Consider the following 19,039-nt stretch of genomic DNA (forward strand, 5'->3'; position numbering starts at 1 on the left):
CTACTTTGCCGGCATCTTACCAGAATCCAGCCAGAATCGACCTGATGCAAATGTAAATACATTTATACAAAATTACCCCATTTAGTCATTTCAAATATTACTAACATACATTTTATACAAACAAATTATACCCAGCCACAAAAACACATTTTGTGTCGGAGGAAACACCATACACCTGGTGACTGTGTCAGCATACATGCGCCACAGGAGTCGCTACAGCGCGATGGGACAAGGACATCCCGGCAAGCCAAACCCTCCCCTAACTCGGACGACGCTGGGCCAATTGTGCATCGCCTCATGGGTCTCCCAGTTGTGGCCGGCACGGGTCTCGAACCAGCATCTGTAGCAACGCAGTTTGTACTACTCCATCCACAAAGTTTTTAATGCTTATCAATTGCCATGCACAAAGTATCAAAATACTACACAGGACTCTTAAAGAATTTCATTCAAATGTTAATTGTATTTTTTGATCATAGTAACAATTAGAAAATATGGAAAAATAAATAATGAAATGTTAATTATATAAAGCAGCCCGTGTAATCATCTGTCAGAGAGTGGCATTTGGGCCAGATAACTATCACCGGAATCGGTCCGAGCCCCAAGTAATACATTTGGGCCAGATAACTCTCACCGGAATTGTCCCGAGCCCCAAGTAATACATTTGGGCCAGGTAACACACACCTTAATCGGCCCGAGCCTCAAGTAATATATACATTTGGACCAGATAACTCTCACCGGAATCGTCCATAACCCCAAGTAATACATTTGGGCCAGATATCTCACACCGGAATCGGCCACATGACGTCGGCCAAGGCTGACTCGCAGCCGAGTGCTCGACTCTCAGCCTGAATTGGCCCAGATCCACTAGCTGGATATGTGTGCTAGCTGGATTAGCACTTTTTAGCTACTCTGCAACTACTTAGCATGCTAGCTAACCCTTCCCCCTAACCCTATGCCTAACCTTAACACTTTTAATTAGCCCTTCCCCTTCCCCTTCCCCTTCCCCTAACCCTTTCCCTAACCCTTTAATCTAACTCCTAACCTTAACCCCTAACCTAGCTGAAATTAGCCACCTAGCAAATGTTAGCCACAAAAAAATTGGAATTCGTAATATATCAAACGTTTTGTAAATGGGTAACATATTAAAACTTGCACTCCTGTACATCTGAAATAATTGGATGGTGAAACTTGCGTCCAGCCAACCAGAAAAGCAAGTCGAAGCAATTCAGCCATTCTTGAAAGTCAGGACAAAGATCCTGCAAAGAAACATACATTTTATAGTTGGAAAAAAGATTTAGCAGACAGTATGCTTTTAGAATTAAATGTGGAGTGGAGTTTCCTAGTAGGGTGGTCTATGTGTTGACATCAAGTGCCCGGCCTACCTTCAAAATGATTTGTCAATCCTCATTCATTCTGAAAACACAGTTTCTATCCTAATTTGTTGCAAAAAAGAAAGTTAGTCAAAAAAAGTCCACCAGTCTCAAACGGATAAAAATGTTGTCGATCTTTAGATCTGAAAGATTAATTAGATGAATCCGTGTGTCTAGCCATACTGTCACGACTTCTGCCGAAGTCGTTGCCTCTCCTTGTTCGGGCGGTGCTCGGCGGTCGACGTCACCGGTCTTCTAGCCATCATTGATCCATTTTTCATTTTCCATCGGTTTTGTCTTGTCTTCCCACACACCTGGTTTCAATCCCATTCATTACCTGTTGTGTATTTAACCCTCTGTTTCCCCTCATGTCTTTGTCAGAGATTGTTTTATGTCAGTGTTGTTTATGGTTGTATAGGTGCGCGACGGGTCCTCGTACCCATGTTTATTTTATGTATGTACATATTAGTGTTTGGAGCATGTTAAGTGGACATATATTAAAAGACTCCATTTACACTCCGTTTGACTCTCCTGCACCTGACTTCCCTGCCACCTATACACACGACTCTGACACATACAGGCAGGAAGACTGACAATAGTGAAGGTGTATAGGTGGTCACAGGTCAAGTGACTGAGAGGAATGGAGGAGACTGAGGCAGGAATTCTTTTAACCACAAAGTGGTACATTTACTGGATAGTGTGTGTGTGCTGCATAACAAAGGAAACAGAATAACATGTATCAAATCAAATTCATAATCACAAAAGTCAAATCATAAAAACAATCGCTCTCATTATTAACACGTTACAGCTTTATTCTAAAATGGATTTTAAAAATTGCACAAAATACGAACTGAAATACTTTAATTACATTAGTTTCAGACCCTTTGTTATGAGACTCGAAATTGAGCTCAGGTGCATCATGTTTCCATTGATCATCCTTGAGATGTTTCTACAACTTGATTGGAGTCCACCTGTGGTAAATTCAATTGATTGGACATGATTTGGAAAGGCACACACCTGCCTATGTACGGTCCCACAGTTGAAAGTGCATGTCAAAGCACAGGGAAGGGGAAGGGTACCAAAATATTTCTGCAGCATTAAAGGTCCCCAAGAACACAGTGGCCTCCATCATTCTTAAATGGAGGAAGTTTGGAACCACCAAGACTCTTCCTAGAGCTGGACGCATGGCAAAATTGAGCAATTGGAGGACAATGGCCTTGGTCAGGGAGGTGACCAAGAACCCAATGGTCGTTCTGACAGAACTCCAGACTTCTTCTGTGGAGATGGGAGAACCTTCCAAAAGGACAACCATTTCTGCAGCACTCCACCAATCAGGCCTTTATAGTAGAGTGGTCAGATGGAAACAACTCCTCAGTTAAAGGCACATGACAGCCCACTTAGAGTTTGCCAAAAGGCACCTAAAGGACTCTCAGACCATGGAAAACAAGATTATCTGGTCTGATGAAACCAAGATTGAACTCTTTGGCCTCAATGCAAAGCGGCACATCTGGAGGAAACCCGGCACCATCCCTAAGGTGAAGCATGGTGGTGGCAGCATCATGGTTTTCAGCGGCAGGGAATGGGAGACTAGTCAGGATCGAGGGAAAGATGAACAGAGAAATCCTTGATGAAAACCTGCTCCAGATGCTCCGGACCTCAGACTGGGGCGATGGTTCACCTTCCAACAGGACAACAACCCTAAGCACTTAGCCAAGAAAATGCAGGAGTGGCTTCGGGACAAGTCTCTGAATGTCCTTGACTGGCCTAGCCAGAGCCCGGACTTGAACCCGATCGAACATCTCTGGAGAGACCTGAAAATAGCTGTGCAGCGAAGCTCCCCATCCATCCTGACAGAGCTTGAGTGGATCTGCAGAGAATTGGAGAAATTCCCCAAATCCAGGTGTGCCAAGCTTGTTGCATCGTACCAATGATGACTCAAGGCTGTAATTGCTGCTAAAGGTGCTTCAACAAAGTACTGAGTAAAGGGTCTGAATACTTCTGTAAATATGATCCGTTATTTATTTTTATTACATTTGCAAAAAATTCTAAAAACCTGTTTTTGCTTTGTCATTATGGGGTACTGTGTGTAGATTGATGAGTAAAAAAAAAACATTTTAATCCATTTTAGAACAAGGCTGTAACGTAACAAAATGTTGAAAAAGTAAAGTGGTCTGAATACTTTCCGAACGCACTGTATCAATGGCATAATTGTTCCGTGATGATCTGTAGGGCCGTGATCATTGTCCATTGATATAATACAATAGGTGTGAAGTGTGCACTCCAAGCCAGGCACCACGGTAATAACTATAAACGATAACTGATGACCAACTTTCCCGAGCACAGCAGATAGTTCAGATAAAAGATAAAATATTTGGTGGCCTTACGTTGATTTGTGGACGCACATGTCTGGAGTTGGGGGAGAGAAAGCAGCGAGGTTGGGCGGTGGCGATTTCCTCCTTTTAATTTAAATGTTTTATTTTTAATTTGACCTTTATTTAACCAGGTAGGCCAGTTGAGAACAAGTTCTCTTTTACAACTGTGAACTGGCCAAGATAAAGCAAAGCAGTGCGACACAAACAACACATGAGTTGCGATCTGTCAGACATTTCCACCTGACCTAATTGAAGCTCTCTGGCCCAGCTGCGCAAGTGGCCATGAATTTAAGGGTGATTCCACCAACTCCATGGGCCTTTTCCACAATAACATTTCTACTATATCTGCCATTTCAATTTTGCGACATTGCTTTTGTCGAATCAACCTGGGTCAATGGAAATATGCCTAGTAAGTGGGAGAAAGCCTTTTCTGTTCACAAAGTTGAACTCCTTTTTGGATGGTGCTTTTATAGCGATGCAACATTTGTGTTTGGGAACCAATTGATGACAAATAAACCCCAATTGACTTCAACCTGTTGTGCAATGGTGCATGGATATTGTATGCTACTCTTCGTTTTGCTGATGATTGCATCCAAAACATTGTCTCGTCGAGGGCTGTGAGACCTGTTGCCAAAAACGCGATGGATAGTACTTGGATGTGCCCCGGAATGGCCTTAAAACCAATCCTACAAGATTGGTTTTGGGAAACGATATCTGATTATACAACCTGTCTCTAAAAACGCGCTCTCTGTGAAATGCAGCATGTGCCAAATCTTCCACCAGAGCAATATCAGCCATCTCTCATTCAATTTCCCATTATCTCCCTCTTTTATAGTATTTCAACAATGGTTTCACTTTCACACGTGCCTCTAATTTAATAAATAAGTGTACTTTATACAGATTATTATCGTAACAAATGCACTGATGTGGTCAAATGATATGATATTTGCCATACATTTTATTTGGCACAACATAATCTGAAACATTGCCAAAACAAACTGCAAATGCAACCAAGACGTTTGTAGATTCACAAGCTTGATGTAGTCATTGCCTGCTAGGAATAAATGTCTAAATACTAAACTTTTGACTACTTTAATACACATATAAGTGAATTTGTCCAAAACGTATGACACCTTCAAATGGGGGGACTAGATACATAAAGTGCTTTCATTTATAAATGGTGAAACAGATATGTATGAAAATACCCAGAATTAAAAGGTGACATTCTGTACTTTCAACTGATATGAAACATTTGATCTCAAATACAAAATGTTGGAGTATAGAGCCAAATGAAACATTTAAGCTTCACTGTCCAATGTATAAATTGGGGAGTGTATTACTGTAATAACACCAGCCCCTAATCTTATAACCCCCAATATGTAACTTTTGGGTGACCAATTCAAAAATAGAAATGTGAGTTATAGATCTGTCATTCTCATTGAAAGGAAGTCTAAGAAGCGGTAAATCTGTTCTATGTGCAATAGTTCTATGCTTCCCTTGCGGAAGTTTCATTTTTGTGTCTTTTACTTTCAGTTTTGTACACCAACTTCAAACAGCTGAAAATACAATACAGTATTTTTGATTATTGAAAAGATATTTCACAGTAGTTTAGATGGTACAATACATGCTGTGTGAGAATGCTATGTGAGAATGCTGTTCATTGACTACAGCTCAGCGTTCAACACCATAGTGCCCACAAAGCTCATAACTAAGCAAAGGACCCTGGGATTAAACACCTCCCTCTGCAACTGAATCCTGGACTTCCTGATGGGCCGCCTCCAGGTGGTAAGGGTAGGCAACAACACATCTGCCACGCTGATCCTCAACACTGGGGCCCATCAGATGTGGATGCTTAGTCCCCTCCTGTAATCCCTGTTCACCTACAACTGCGTGGCCAAACACGACTCCAACACCATCATTAAGTTTGCTGACGACACAACAGTGGTAGGCCTGATCACCGACAACAGTGAGACAGCCTATAGGGAGGAGGCCAGAGACCTGGCAGTGTGGTGCCAGGACAACCTCTCCCTCAACGTGAGCAAGACAAAGGAGCTGATCGTGGACTACAGGAAAAGGAGTGCCGAACAGGCCCCCAGTAACATCAACAGGGCTGTAGTGGAGCGGGTTGAGAGTTTCAAGTTCCTTGGTGTCCATATCACCAACAAACTAGCATAGTCCAAACAGACCAAGACCATTGTGAAGAGGGCACGACAACACCTTTTCCCCCCCAGGAGACTGAAAAGATGTGGCATGTGTCCCCAGATCCTCAAAAAGTTCAAGTCACCCAAGTCATACAGCAAGCGGTACCGAAGCACCAAGTCTAGGTCCAAAAGTCTCCCTAACAGCTTCTACCCTCAAGCAATAAGACTGTTGAACAATTGATCAAATGGCCACCCGGACTATTTACATTGAACCCCTCCCCTTGCTGCTACTCGCTGTTTATTATCTATGTATAGTCACTTGACCCCTACCTAAATTACCTCGACTAACCTGTACCCCAGCACATTGACTCGGTACCGGTACCCCTTGTAATTTTCTTGTTACTTTTTGATTACATTTTTTTTCTTTTTTCTTTCTTTTTTTGGTTATCTAGTAAATATTTTGTTAACTCTGTTTCTTGAACTGCATTGTTAAGTGCTTGTAAATAAGCATTTCACAGTAAGGTCTACACCTGTTGTATTCGGCACATGACAAATAAAATTGGATTTTAATTTGATTTACAATGATTCCCTACGCTTGCTTGTTTTCTCACATAAACTGAAATTAGTCAAACTATTTGCATTTCTGCATATTGCACCTTTAATAGAGTTTGAGCCCTTACTGTAAAACAAGAAAAAGTTACTCCAGACACCATTCCAAGTAATCATGTTCTTGCTGTAGATGCAATTTGTGTGACAAAAAAGCAATTGGATGCTGGAGGCTGTATCAAGAAGATTCAGGTCAATAAGTCACATTTAGATTTCCACGTGAAGGCATCAAACTGAGAGCAAAAGGCAATGAAAAATAATGAGCTACCGGTACTTCAACGCTAATGAAATTGTAAGCCCCCCCCTCACACACACAAACACTTTGAGCATTCCTTTGGTTACTGCATGAACACCCTCCCTCGAGCACACCATCGTCATACTTGTGTGTCACTTTTGATATACACTTTGATATTAACGTCGTCGTTAACAGAGCTGCAGGAAAGCAGTGCGGAGAGGCAGGGGCGAAGTACACTGTCTACCGGTGTGCTAGCTAGCTATCTATCCCGCCTGCTGTGTATCGGAGTCCTATCTAGTTAGTTAGCTAACTAACTAGCTAGCTAGTACACAGTGTCTTTCGCTCCCGCTTGCCAAACATCCCTTGTCGTCATTAACAGAACTGCAGGAAACCAGTACCTGACAGGCGGGGCAAAGGTCACTGTCTACCGATGTCTTAGCTATTGTTAGCAAGTTAGCTAGCTACCTATCCCACTTGCTGTGTACCGGAGTCCTAACAAAGTAACTAGCTAGCTAACTATCTAGCACCCAGTGCCGTTGTTAACAGATCTGCAGGAAAACAGTGCCTGATAGACGGGGAGAAGGACACTGTGTACCGTTGTCCTAGCTAGCTACCAGCTAGCTACCCCGCCTCTTGTTCTGTGGGGTTTACTGGCGATTGGCATTCAACATTATGGTGCATTACCACCACCTACTATACTGGAGCGCCCCCGCCTCCTGTCTGTGTACTAGAGTCCTAGGAGTCCATCCTTCACGAAACATGTCCATTGTGACTGCGTATAATAAACCTATGTATTACTTCATTTGCAAATACTGACCATCTTTTTCATTTAGGTCAGATTTCTCCTCCTCGGCTACAGCACTCAAGGATGTATTTCAGGAGTTGAGTCAGATTTTGCAAAGTTGGCAAGCCAGCCAGTGGAGAGACGTTAATATCCTGACAGGGCTCATCCAAAGGTTATCCACCAAGAATCCTAACATAGCCTGTCATTTGTCAGCTGTCTGAAATTGTACCGTTCCCTGTATGCCCAAAAGTACACGAGGGTGCCATTTCATATTTGCACTCTGCGTGAAAGGGATGTCAAAGAGGGCAGAGAGAAACTTGTAATGACAACAAAGACACTTGCCGCATGCCATCCGTGGCACCCGGTGCAGCTGTCTTTGTGAGTCATAGGATAGCGGCAGCTTTGTGTGTATGGTGAAGGCTTATTGATGAGACACCAACCAGATCTCATCTGTACCTGTGTCTTCCTCATAAGACTGTCCTGCAGGGCCAGACTAGACCTGTGGAGCTGCTGTGAAGAAGGCCACCACACTGCTCTGTGAACCACAGACACACACAGCACAGGGAGGCTATAGTTACGTTGACAGAGCACAACACAAACAAAGAACATCTAAGTGCATCACGTGAAATTCTCTCTTTTGAAGTAAAGGATTGTAAATTAAACTTGTTCTCCTTTACTGTTGCATCTTTGTCTGTGAGAAGACACAGGCCTATTCACTGTGACAGGGTACAGTGATGGTATTTTATTATCCGATGTTGTCTGAACGTCTTGATTTCGTGTTACGGCTGGTGTTTGGTCCACAGAGCCTTGTCGTCTCCTCCCGAGCATGACATTAATTTCACCTCTGTGACTCAGTGGTGGCTGCTGCTACAGTGCTTGACATTCTAATGTGGAGCAAACAGCCGGCAGTCCACTGCCTCGCCCTCATCACCCAGCCGTTTAGATCTATCCCCCTCTCTCTCTCTTTCTCGCTCTCTCTCTCTGTTCTTTATTACCATGATTTAATTTGTGCTTACCCTTTAGCCTATTGTTTTCTGTGGAGGAAATGTGTACAGCTGATAGGTATATCAGAAGCAAGATTAGACCACTGTGTGGATAGTAATGACCTGTTTAAAGGTGAATTACACATGTATTTGTAATGACTGGGTTGTATTGCTGTAGCATTACTGTAACTTTGCTAACACTTTACTTGACACCCAGAGTCATAACACATTATGCCACAGTCATAACCATGTCATAACAGCTGACATAACTTGTCATAACCTATTATAAAATGGTTATAACACTGTCATGACACATATATTTAGACCCGTTATGACATATATTGCGTTATTTTATGGCTGGTTATGACAACTACATAAAAGTTGAAAAACCCACAAAACCTACAACGGTAGTTATTTTATGGCTGGTTATGACACCTACATAAGAGTGTCACAACCCACAAAACAGTATGTTTATGTTGTGTATATATATATTTTAAATTGACATTCAATTATCATCAATTGCGCACACATTGATGTCAGACATGCTCTGTCGCTGATGACTGTGATGAATGTGTAGCACATGGGGATGTGTGAAACTTCATTAGCTAGCTTTTGAGGTGGCACGATTGGCTAAAACGCTTGAGGATGGCGGTCACGTGCGTTTGTCGAGGCAGAGGTCCCGAGTTCACACCAGTATGGGCCGAATGGGGAACAAGTGGTACTCGCTAAGCAAGCGGCGTGACGTCCTTTACAAATGTAGGAGCAGATTTCAGGTGCAAGACATCCTCATTTTTACTGATGACTGGCATAAGGGCATGTATGTGATAGGCCTATCTGGGTTATGTGATTATGATGGTCATAATGTGTATTGACAGTGTCATAAAGTGTATTTTTTTGTCCAAGTAAAGTGACACAGGATGGTCATAATGCTTCATGACAGTGTCATAAAGTGTGTTCTCTTAGTCTAAGTGAAGTGGCACAGGATGGTCATAATGCTTCATGACAGTGTAAAGAATTCATTACACTGTCAGGACCCGGTGAGAGAAACAGTCACTAATAGTCGGCAGAACCCAGAAGATGAGGCAGACTCAGCAGTACTAGAGATGGTGGTTTAATAAAAGGACAAGATCTTCAGGCAAAGAATATAAATCCACCACGTCCAAAAATAAATCCAAGAGGCACAAAATGGATATCCTCCAAAATACAAAGAAACTCCACAAAGTGGTAAAAACAGCAGGGAAAAACAAACCTCAAAAGACTACTCAAAAATACACAAGCACTAAACCAGAGAACCTCTGGAAAATCCAATAAGAGAAATATATGTTCACAACAAGGCTGGGGCTGGGTGCTAACATACAAACACTGAGCAAAGAACTGAGGAACACACAGGGTTTAAATACTAACAAGGGAACGACACACAGGTGCAAACAATAATTAGAGCAAGGAAAAAACAAAAGGTACAAAAAAGGTGCAATGGGGACATCTAGTGACCAAAACCTGAACAGTCCTGGCCAAAACCTGACATACACCAAAGGATTTAAGAAACAAACTTTCAAACGAAAGGAAACTTCTTGGCAGGGAATTATCATATTTTTTATAAATGTAGGTTTTGACACTTTTATGTAGGTGTCATAGCCAGCCATAAAATAACGCAATATATATCCCAACAGGTATAAATATATGGGTCATGACAGTGTTATGACCATATTATGACAGGTTATGACAAGTTATGTCAGCTATTATGTCATAGTGTGTTATGACACTGGGTATCAAGTAAAGTGTTACCATAACTTTCTTTATTGTTTTGAGTTTTACTTACTTTCTTTTGTGTCTCTCTTGAAACAAAGACCATCTGAGAATCAGATGCCGGGAGCCATGCCCCACAATGGCTCTCTGTAAGTCAGAGCAAAAATGAATCCTAGCTTGTGTTAATTACAACAGTTGCTAAAAGACTGACCTGTGCCATAAGTTACTCAACTGGTTGCTCTGTAATAATGACCATAGTACAATGGTCTTTTACCACAATGTCTATTAAATTACCACCTACACTCTGTTCCTTACAATACACGCTCAAACAAAGGAAAGCATGCATTTTCAGAGATGTATTATTTAGAAATATATAGGTCTGCGTGGCTGGAAGGGGAATAACGAGGCCTTAAACTTGGCTGCATCCACCTCTATTCTTCTCAGCCTGTTTCAACCATAATAACATGTCTGTCTGTCTGTCTGCCTGTCTGCCTGTCTGTCTGTCTGTCTGTCTGTCTGTCTGTCTGTCTGTCTGTCTGTCTGCCTGCCTGCCTGCCTGCCTGCCTGCCTGCCTGCCTGCCCTTGTGTTTGCCTGAAGGCTGTGGAGAATAGGATAGCAGCATTGATGACGCCCAAGGCTGAGCCCCATGGTGTATTGTGTGGGGGAAGTGAGTGTCTGTGAAGGAGACCTTTGGAATAAAAGCCTTCTCCCTGTGAGGTTTCCAGGTGAAGAAACGATTATGATCTCATAAAAGGAGACTCAATGCAAAGGCCTCCCCTGCATTACTCCCAAGTTGCCATGTCTGTCTGAATCCTCTTGATTTCCTCCTAATGGAAATGAACAGTGGGGGTAGTTGCATTTTAATTATGTTGTGGTTTGTTTGGCTTTGTTCATAAAGGAAACACAGCAGTCATGAAGCAGGGGAAAATATGACTTTCTAATACAGACACAGTGGGTCACACATGACAACAAAAGAAGACTATTTGATGTCCAGAATGGTGAATCAGTATGGTGTGATAACTCATCGTTCCCACTTCTCTGCCTGTCATACTGTAATGACGTGCATACAGTCATTTGTCTTCTGCTTTGTCTTACTCACCGTAGTTGCCTCCTTTACATACATCAGCCTACGGTGTGTGCTGCTTCTCTATGGCCTAGATACATACCAGTGCATTAGATAGCCATGACCATATGTGACATACTGTACAGGCAGCAGTAAAATCCATCCCCTCAATCCTCACCCTCTCTTCTCTTACATCATATACACTCCTGCTCTCACTTCTCCAGGAGTTGCTGATAGGTCTTGGTGCGTGAGGGAGAATACACATTAAAGACACTCAGATGATGGCTTAGGGAAAGCCTTGTAGGAGTTAGAAGAGAATAGATAGGGTTTTGAGGGCATGGACACTTGTAGTACGAGGCTTTCTGTTCTAACTGCCTCATTCCCCAGTCACCATTTATCATAACATGTAGGGTAAGGACAATGCTTTATTCAAGTGGCAAACGTGACTAATGTTAGCTATGCATATGCTTAATAATTTAATAATGGGTTTCTGTTGTTTTAATGAACACGTCTGTATTATGTATCGTCATTACGTGGAAATGGCATTTCCATTATATTTTCGATGCTTCAACGGCTTCTTGATAAAGTAGCTGTTGTGCTTTGTGCCAGTCCTTCTGGTAATCCCCAGATGTTTGTCAATTATCTTTTTCATCCTATCCTAACAGTGGGAAGTTCTTGTCCTTGGATGTTACCTCCGCTAATATTAACTTCTGTGGTGACATTAATATGATGTCTCATTACATAAAGAATGGCTTGTTTGTCTGTCAACAAAATCGAATCTCAAAGCCCTGAAGTCTACCAGAATCAGACCTCAGCTCAAATATATTATAGCACTGATCTATGAATAAAATGGACTCAAACCATTTTGTATTCCCCACCTACACCAGGAAACTGACTGAATTCATCATGCAGAGGGAGGGACAAATGAATTACTGAATGTATGATTGTTCTGTAGCCTGAAGAGTTGAGCTGAATTTTAAAATGAGTGACCGCTGCTCCCGCTGCTCCAGAGTGGCGCACCGGTCTAAGGCACTGCATCTCAGTGCTTGAGGCGTCACTACAGACATCCTGGTTCGAATCCAGGCTGTATCACAACTGACCGTGATTGGGAGTCCCATAGGGCGGCGCACAATTGGCCCAGCGTCGTGTGAGTTCGTCCGGTATAGGCCGTCATTGTAAATAAGAATTTGTTCTTAATTAACTGACTTGCCTAGTAAATAAAGGTTAAATAAAATAAAAAAATATATATAACGTGCTCGGAAGTGACTAAGATTGCATGGGGGATATATTTGTTTACTGTGGTAGTTAGCTCTGGATGTTTTTAATCCTCCTTGTTCTTTCAGCAAATGTGTGACTCACATATTTCATATCACTTGTGATAGAAAGCACGCACTCCAACAGTGATTTTAGAATCAATGTACTGTATATACAGTGCCTTCAGAAAGTGTTCATTCCCCTTGACTAATTCCACATTTTGTTGTATTACAGCCTGAATTCAACATGGATTAAATATATTTTTTGTCTCACCAATCTACACACAATACCCCATAATGACAAAGTGAAAACGTGTTTTTAGAAATATTTCCAAATGTCTTGCAAAGGAAATACAGAAATATCGCATTTACATAAGTATTCACAACCCTGAGTCAATACATGCTGGAATCATCTTTGGCAGTGATTACAGCTGTGAGTCTTTCTGGGTAAATCTCTAAGAGCTTTGCTCAGCTGGATTGTACAATAGTTGCACATTATTCTTGAAAAAAATCTTCAAGCTCTGTCAAGTTGGTTGTTGATCATTGCTAGACAGCCATTTTCAAGTCTTCCCATAGGTTTTCAAGCCGAATTAAGTCAAAACTGCAACTAGGCCGCTCAGGAACATTGCATGTCGTCATGGTAAGCAACTCCAGTATATACTGAACAAAATTAGAAACACAACATGGAACAATTTCTAAGATTTTACTGAGTTACAGTTTATATACATATATCAGTAAACTGAAATAAATAAATTAGGCCCTAATCAATGGATTTCACATGACTGGGAATACAGATATGCATCTGTTTGTCACAGATACATTGAAAAAAATTTAGTGGCGTGGATCAGAAAACAAGTTGTACCTTGTATGCCCTCAGACATCTAGGACCTATAAGATAAAGTCATATACAGTGTATTCGGAAAGTATTCAGACCGCTTGACTTTTTCCACATTTTGATACATTACAGCCTTGTTCTAAAATGTATTAAAATGTTTTTCCCCAAATCATTCCACACACAATACCCCATTATGACATAATGACAAAAACAGGTTTTAAGACATTTTGACCGGCCTTACATATAGGAATCATTTCACACTGCTATTGAAAAAGGACAATTCCACAGAGACATCAATACAGCAATTATAACCCTAATCCCTAAGAAAGGAAAAGACCTCACAAATTGTGCTAATTTTCTTCCAATCAGTTTAATCGGAACAGAAATGAAGATGTATGCCAAAGTTATAGCAATGCGCCTACAGAAAAAGATTAACAAGCTTGTTGCAAAGCTGTCATCAAGGAAAAGTGTGGCTACTTTGAAGAATCTCAAATATAAAATACATTTTGATTTGTTTAACACTTTTTTGGTTACTACATGATTCCATATGTGTTATTTCATAGTTTTGATGTCTTCACTATTATTCTACAATGTAGAAAATAGTAAAATAAAGAAAACCCTTGAATGAGTAGGTGTTTACAAACTTTTGACTGGTACTGTATGTGAATCCATATTCTATTATGCAGTATCTACTGGCACTACGCATTCTAATTCATTTACGATACAACAAATCAAATCAAATCAAGTTTATTTTATATAGCCCTTCGTACATCAGCTAATATCTCGAAGTGCTGTACAGAAACCCAGCCTAAAACCCCAAACAGCAAGCAATGCAGGTGTAGAAGCACGGTGGCTAGGAAAAACTCCCTAGAAAGGCCAAAACCTAGGAAGAAACCTAGAGAGGAACCAGGCTATGAGGGGTGGCCAGTCCTCTTCTGGCTGTGCCGGGTGGAGATTATAACAGAACTATGCCAAGATGTTCAAAATGTTCATAAGGGACAAGCATGGTCAAATAATAATCATGAATAATTTTCAGTTGGCTTTTCATAGCCGATCATTAAGATGTAAACAAGGTTGTCCTATCTCTCCTATGCTATTTGCTCTCTCTCTCTTGAACCACTGGCAAAAATGTGGCTTCCTCAGATATGTAAATAAAACAAACTGAACAAGCGTGCAACTACCACCATGATCTCGGTGAAGAAACAAATCACCTACTTAGGCATTACCATATCACCCTCTACCCACACTATTTGCAGGAAGAACTACACTGAACACAAATTTAAACACAACATGTAAAGTGTTGGTCCCATGTTTCATTGCTGAAATAAAAAATCACAGAAATGTTCCATTTGCACAAAAACTTATTTCTCTCAAATTCTGTTCACAAATGTATTTACATCCCTGTTAGTGAAAATGTTTCCTTTGCCAAGATAATCCATCCACCTGACAAGTGTGGCATATCAAGAAGCTGATAAAAAAAAAAAAAAACATCATGACCATTACACAAGTTCTGGGGCCACTCAAAATGGCCACTCAAAATGTGCAGTTTTGTCACACAACACAATGCCACAGATGTCTCAAATTTTGAGGAAGCATGCAATTGTCATGCTGACTGCAGGAATGTCCACCAAAGCTGTTGCCAGAGAATTGGATGTTCATTTCTGTACCGTATGGCATAATATATGGACAATGAACACAATTGCATTTTATCGATGACAATTTGAATGCACAGAAATACCAAGACAAGGTCCTGAGTCCCATTTTCGTGCCATTCATCCGCCGCCATCACCTCATGTTTCAGCATGATAATGCATGGCCCCATGTCACAAGGATCTGCACACAATTCCTGGAACATGAAATTGTCCCAGTTCTTCCATACTCACCAGACATGTCACCAATTGAGCATATTTGGGATGCTCTAGATCGACGTGTACGACAGCGTGTTCCAGTTGCCACCAATATCCATCAACTTCGCACAGCCACTGAAGACGAGTGGGACAACATTCCACCAGCCACAATCAACAGCCTGATATACTATGTGAAGGACGTGTCGCGCTGCATGAGGCAAATGGTGGTCACACCAGATACTGGCTGGTTTTCTGATCCATGCCCCTACTTTTTGGGGGGCGGTATTTGTGACCAACAGATGCATATCTGTATTCCCAGTCATGTAAAATCCATAGGTTAGGGCCTAATGAATGTATTTCCTTATATGAACTGTAACTCAGTAAAAAAAATTGAATCGTTGCATGTTGCATTGCTATTTTTGTTCAGTATACTTATTCTGAATCAAATCAAATATAATTTTTTTAAAGGCCGAAACATCAATCTTTTAAAAGTATGAATTTTTAATTGTGAGATAGCGTTGCCCGTTTTCCTGTCCAATGTTCAGTATATGTCACTCCCTGACCTTAGTCATCTATGTTTTCTTTATTATTTTGGTTAGGTCAGGGTGTGATGAGGGTGGGGATGCTTGTTTTGGTATTGTCTAGGGTTTTTTGTATATCTAGGGGTTTTGCTATATGTAGGTCTATGGTGGCCTGAATTGGTTCCCAATCAGAGGCAGCTGTTTATCGTTGTCTCTGATTGGGGATCATATTTAGGTTGCCATTTTCCCTTTTGGTTTTGTGGGTTCTTGTCTATGTGTAGTTGCCTGTTCAGCACTCTTTGTATAGCTTCACGGTTCATTTTGTTGTTTTGTTAGTTTTGTTCAGTGTTCATTCTTATAATAAAGAGAATGTACGCATACCACGCTGCGCCTTGGTCTCCTCCCTACGACGGCCTTGACAGTATACTTATGTCGTGACTTTACTTTCATTAATCTGAAGACTGTTGTTTATCTAATCAACTAACTATGTTTAATTTAATTACCTGATTAAATTAATAATGTAACAATTAACTCATTAGGATTGGGGGCACCACAAGAGTGGTTCTTTAAAAACTTCTTTGGGATTGGGGGGCAGTATTGAGTAGCTTGGATGAATAAGGTATAAGGTAAACTGCCTGCTACTCAGGCCCAGAAGCGAGAATATGCATATAATGATTTGGTAGATTTGGATAGAAAACACTCTGAAGTTTCTAAAACTGTTTGAATGATGTCTGTGAATATAACAGAACTCATATGGCAGGCAAAAACCTGAGAAAAAATCCAACCAGGAAGTGGTTGTGAGGATGTGAGGTTTGTCGGTTTTCAAGTCTTTGCCCATCCAATAAACAGTGTAAATGGGGTCAGATTACAATTCCTAAGGCTTCCACTAGATGTCAACAGTCTTTAGAACCTTGTTTCAGGCTTCTACTATGAAGGGGGAGCAAATAAGAGCTGTTTGAACCAGGTGTCTGGCAGAATGTCATGAGCTAAGTCTCGTGCGCACCCGTGAGAGCGAGCTGAGTTCCCTTTCATTTCTAAAGACAAAGGAATTGTACGGTTGGAATATTATTGAAGATTTATGATCAAAACATCCTAAAGATTGATTCAATACATTGTTTGACATGTTTCTACGAACATTAATGGAACTTTTTTGACTTTTCGTCTGGACCTAGTGCCTGCGCTTCATGAATTTGGATTACTGGACTGAACGCGCAAACAAAATTAAGGTATTTGGACATAAATTATGGACTATATCAATCAAAACAAACATTTATTTTTGACCTGGGATTCCTGGAGTGCATTCTGATGAAGATCATCAAAGGTAAGTGAATATTTATAATGCTATTTCTGACTTTGTTGACTCCAAAACATAGCGGATATCTTTATGACTTATTTGGGCTCTGAGCGCTGTACTCAGATTATAGCATGGTGTGCTTTTTCCGTAAAGTTTTTTTGAAATCTGACACAGCGGTTGCATTAAGGAGAAGTTTATCTAAAGTTCCATGTTTAATACTTGTATCTTTTATCAATGTTTATTATGAGTATTTCTGTAAATTGATGTGGCTCTCTGCAAAATCACTGGATGTTTTGGAGGCAAAACATTACTAAACATAACGCGTCAATGTAAACTAAGATTTTTGGATATAAATATGAACTTTATCGAACAAAACATAAATGTATTGTGTAACATGAAGTCCTATGAGTGTCATCTGATGAAGATCATCAAAGGTTAGTGATTAATTTTATCTCTATTTCTGCTTTTTGTTACTCTTCTCTTTGGCTGGAAAAATGGCTGGGTTTTTCTGTGACTAGGTGCAGACCTAACATAATCGTTTGGTGTGCTTTCGTCGTAAAGTCTTTTTGAAATCGGACACTGTGGTGGGATTAACAACAAGTTTATCTTTAAAATGGTGTAAAATACTTGTCTGTCTGAGGAATTTTAATTATGAGATTTCTGTTGTTTTGAATTTAGCGCCCTGCACATTCACTGGCTGTTGTCATATCGATCCCGTTAACGGGATCTCAGCCGTAAGAAGTTAATGAGCAGGAATTGGATCATCTCGCTGTGGTTCCCTGACATCCGTAGGTTGATGGGGGTGGTATTTTGGGTGACCCGGCCTATAGAGCGCCCGGCCTATAGAGCGCCCGTCCAGCGCTCGAACGTCCATGGGAATGGAGAGGGGCTGAGTGGAGATGCCTAGCTCGGACGTCAGGGTAGCGTCCATAAAGCTCTCATCGGCCCCAGAGTCGATGAGTACCCGGAAAGATTTTGACTGGTTTCCCCACAGCAAAATGTCATGAAAAGGGGTGTGAGTCAGGGGAGAGGGACGAGTACTTGCTCCTACCGGTGAGCCTGGTCTTTCAGTGGACAGGTGGAGACTAAATTACCAGTAGTCCCGCAATACAGGCAACTCTTAGTGTGAATCCTGTATAACCGTTCGGCTGGAGACAGACCTACCTCTGCCTAGTTGCATTGGTTAGGGAAGAGGTGAATCGGCAGCCTTCAGAGACATTCAGTGGAACTTGGGTAGCCTCGGGTTCTCTTGGCAACGGAGCTGTTGTGGACTTCTGGGATGCCTCGGAGGCGAGGTGGAATCCTTGGTCGGGCGAGTGAAATCAAATCTCCACTCCGTGCAGGAGGAAGCGCTTCGGGGTTCCAGGCACTCTCAGCTGCCAACGTGCGGAAATCCACCGCATAGTCTGCCACACTGCGGGAGTCTTGTCGAAGCTGGAGTAACTTCCGGACAGCCTCTCTCCCGGACAATGTAGCAAAAAAACTTTCTTTACCTCCGCCACGAACTCCTCCAGACTGAAGCATACGGCCGTCTGCTGTTCCCATACTGCCGTAGCCCAGGCAAGAGCCCTCCCGGACATCAGCGTGATGAGGTACGCTATCTTAGAGCTGTCCGAGGGGAAGGAGGAGGGTTCCAGCTCGATGATGAGGGAACACTGAGCAAGAAATGCCCGACAGTGGGTCAGTCATTGCCAGTTTGTACTATCATGTTTTAGGGAAAACCGAGACGCAGACAGTGTTGAATTAACGAACGTTTATTACAAGAACAGGGCTTTGCAAAATGACAGGTCAAGGGCAGGCAGAGGTCAGTAATCCAGATCAGAGTGAAAATATACAGAACGGCAGGCAGTCTCCGGGTCAGGGCAGGCAGAGGTCAATAATCCAGGGTGGCAGGCAGGCTCAGGGTCAGGGCAGGCAGAATGGTCAAAACCGGGAAAACTATAAAACAGGAACCATAGAAAAAGACAGGAGCAAGGGGGGAAAACGCT

This window comes from Salvelinus alpinus, chromosome 5, assembly GCF_045679555.1.
Source record: "Salvelinus alpinus chromosome 5, SLU_Salpinus.1, whole genome shotgun sequence".
Classification (NCBI taxonomy): Eukaryota; Metazoa; Chordata; class Actinopteri; order Salmoniformes; family Salmonidae; genus Salvelinus; species Salvelinus alpinus.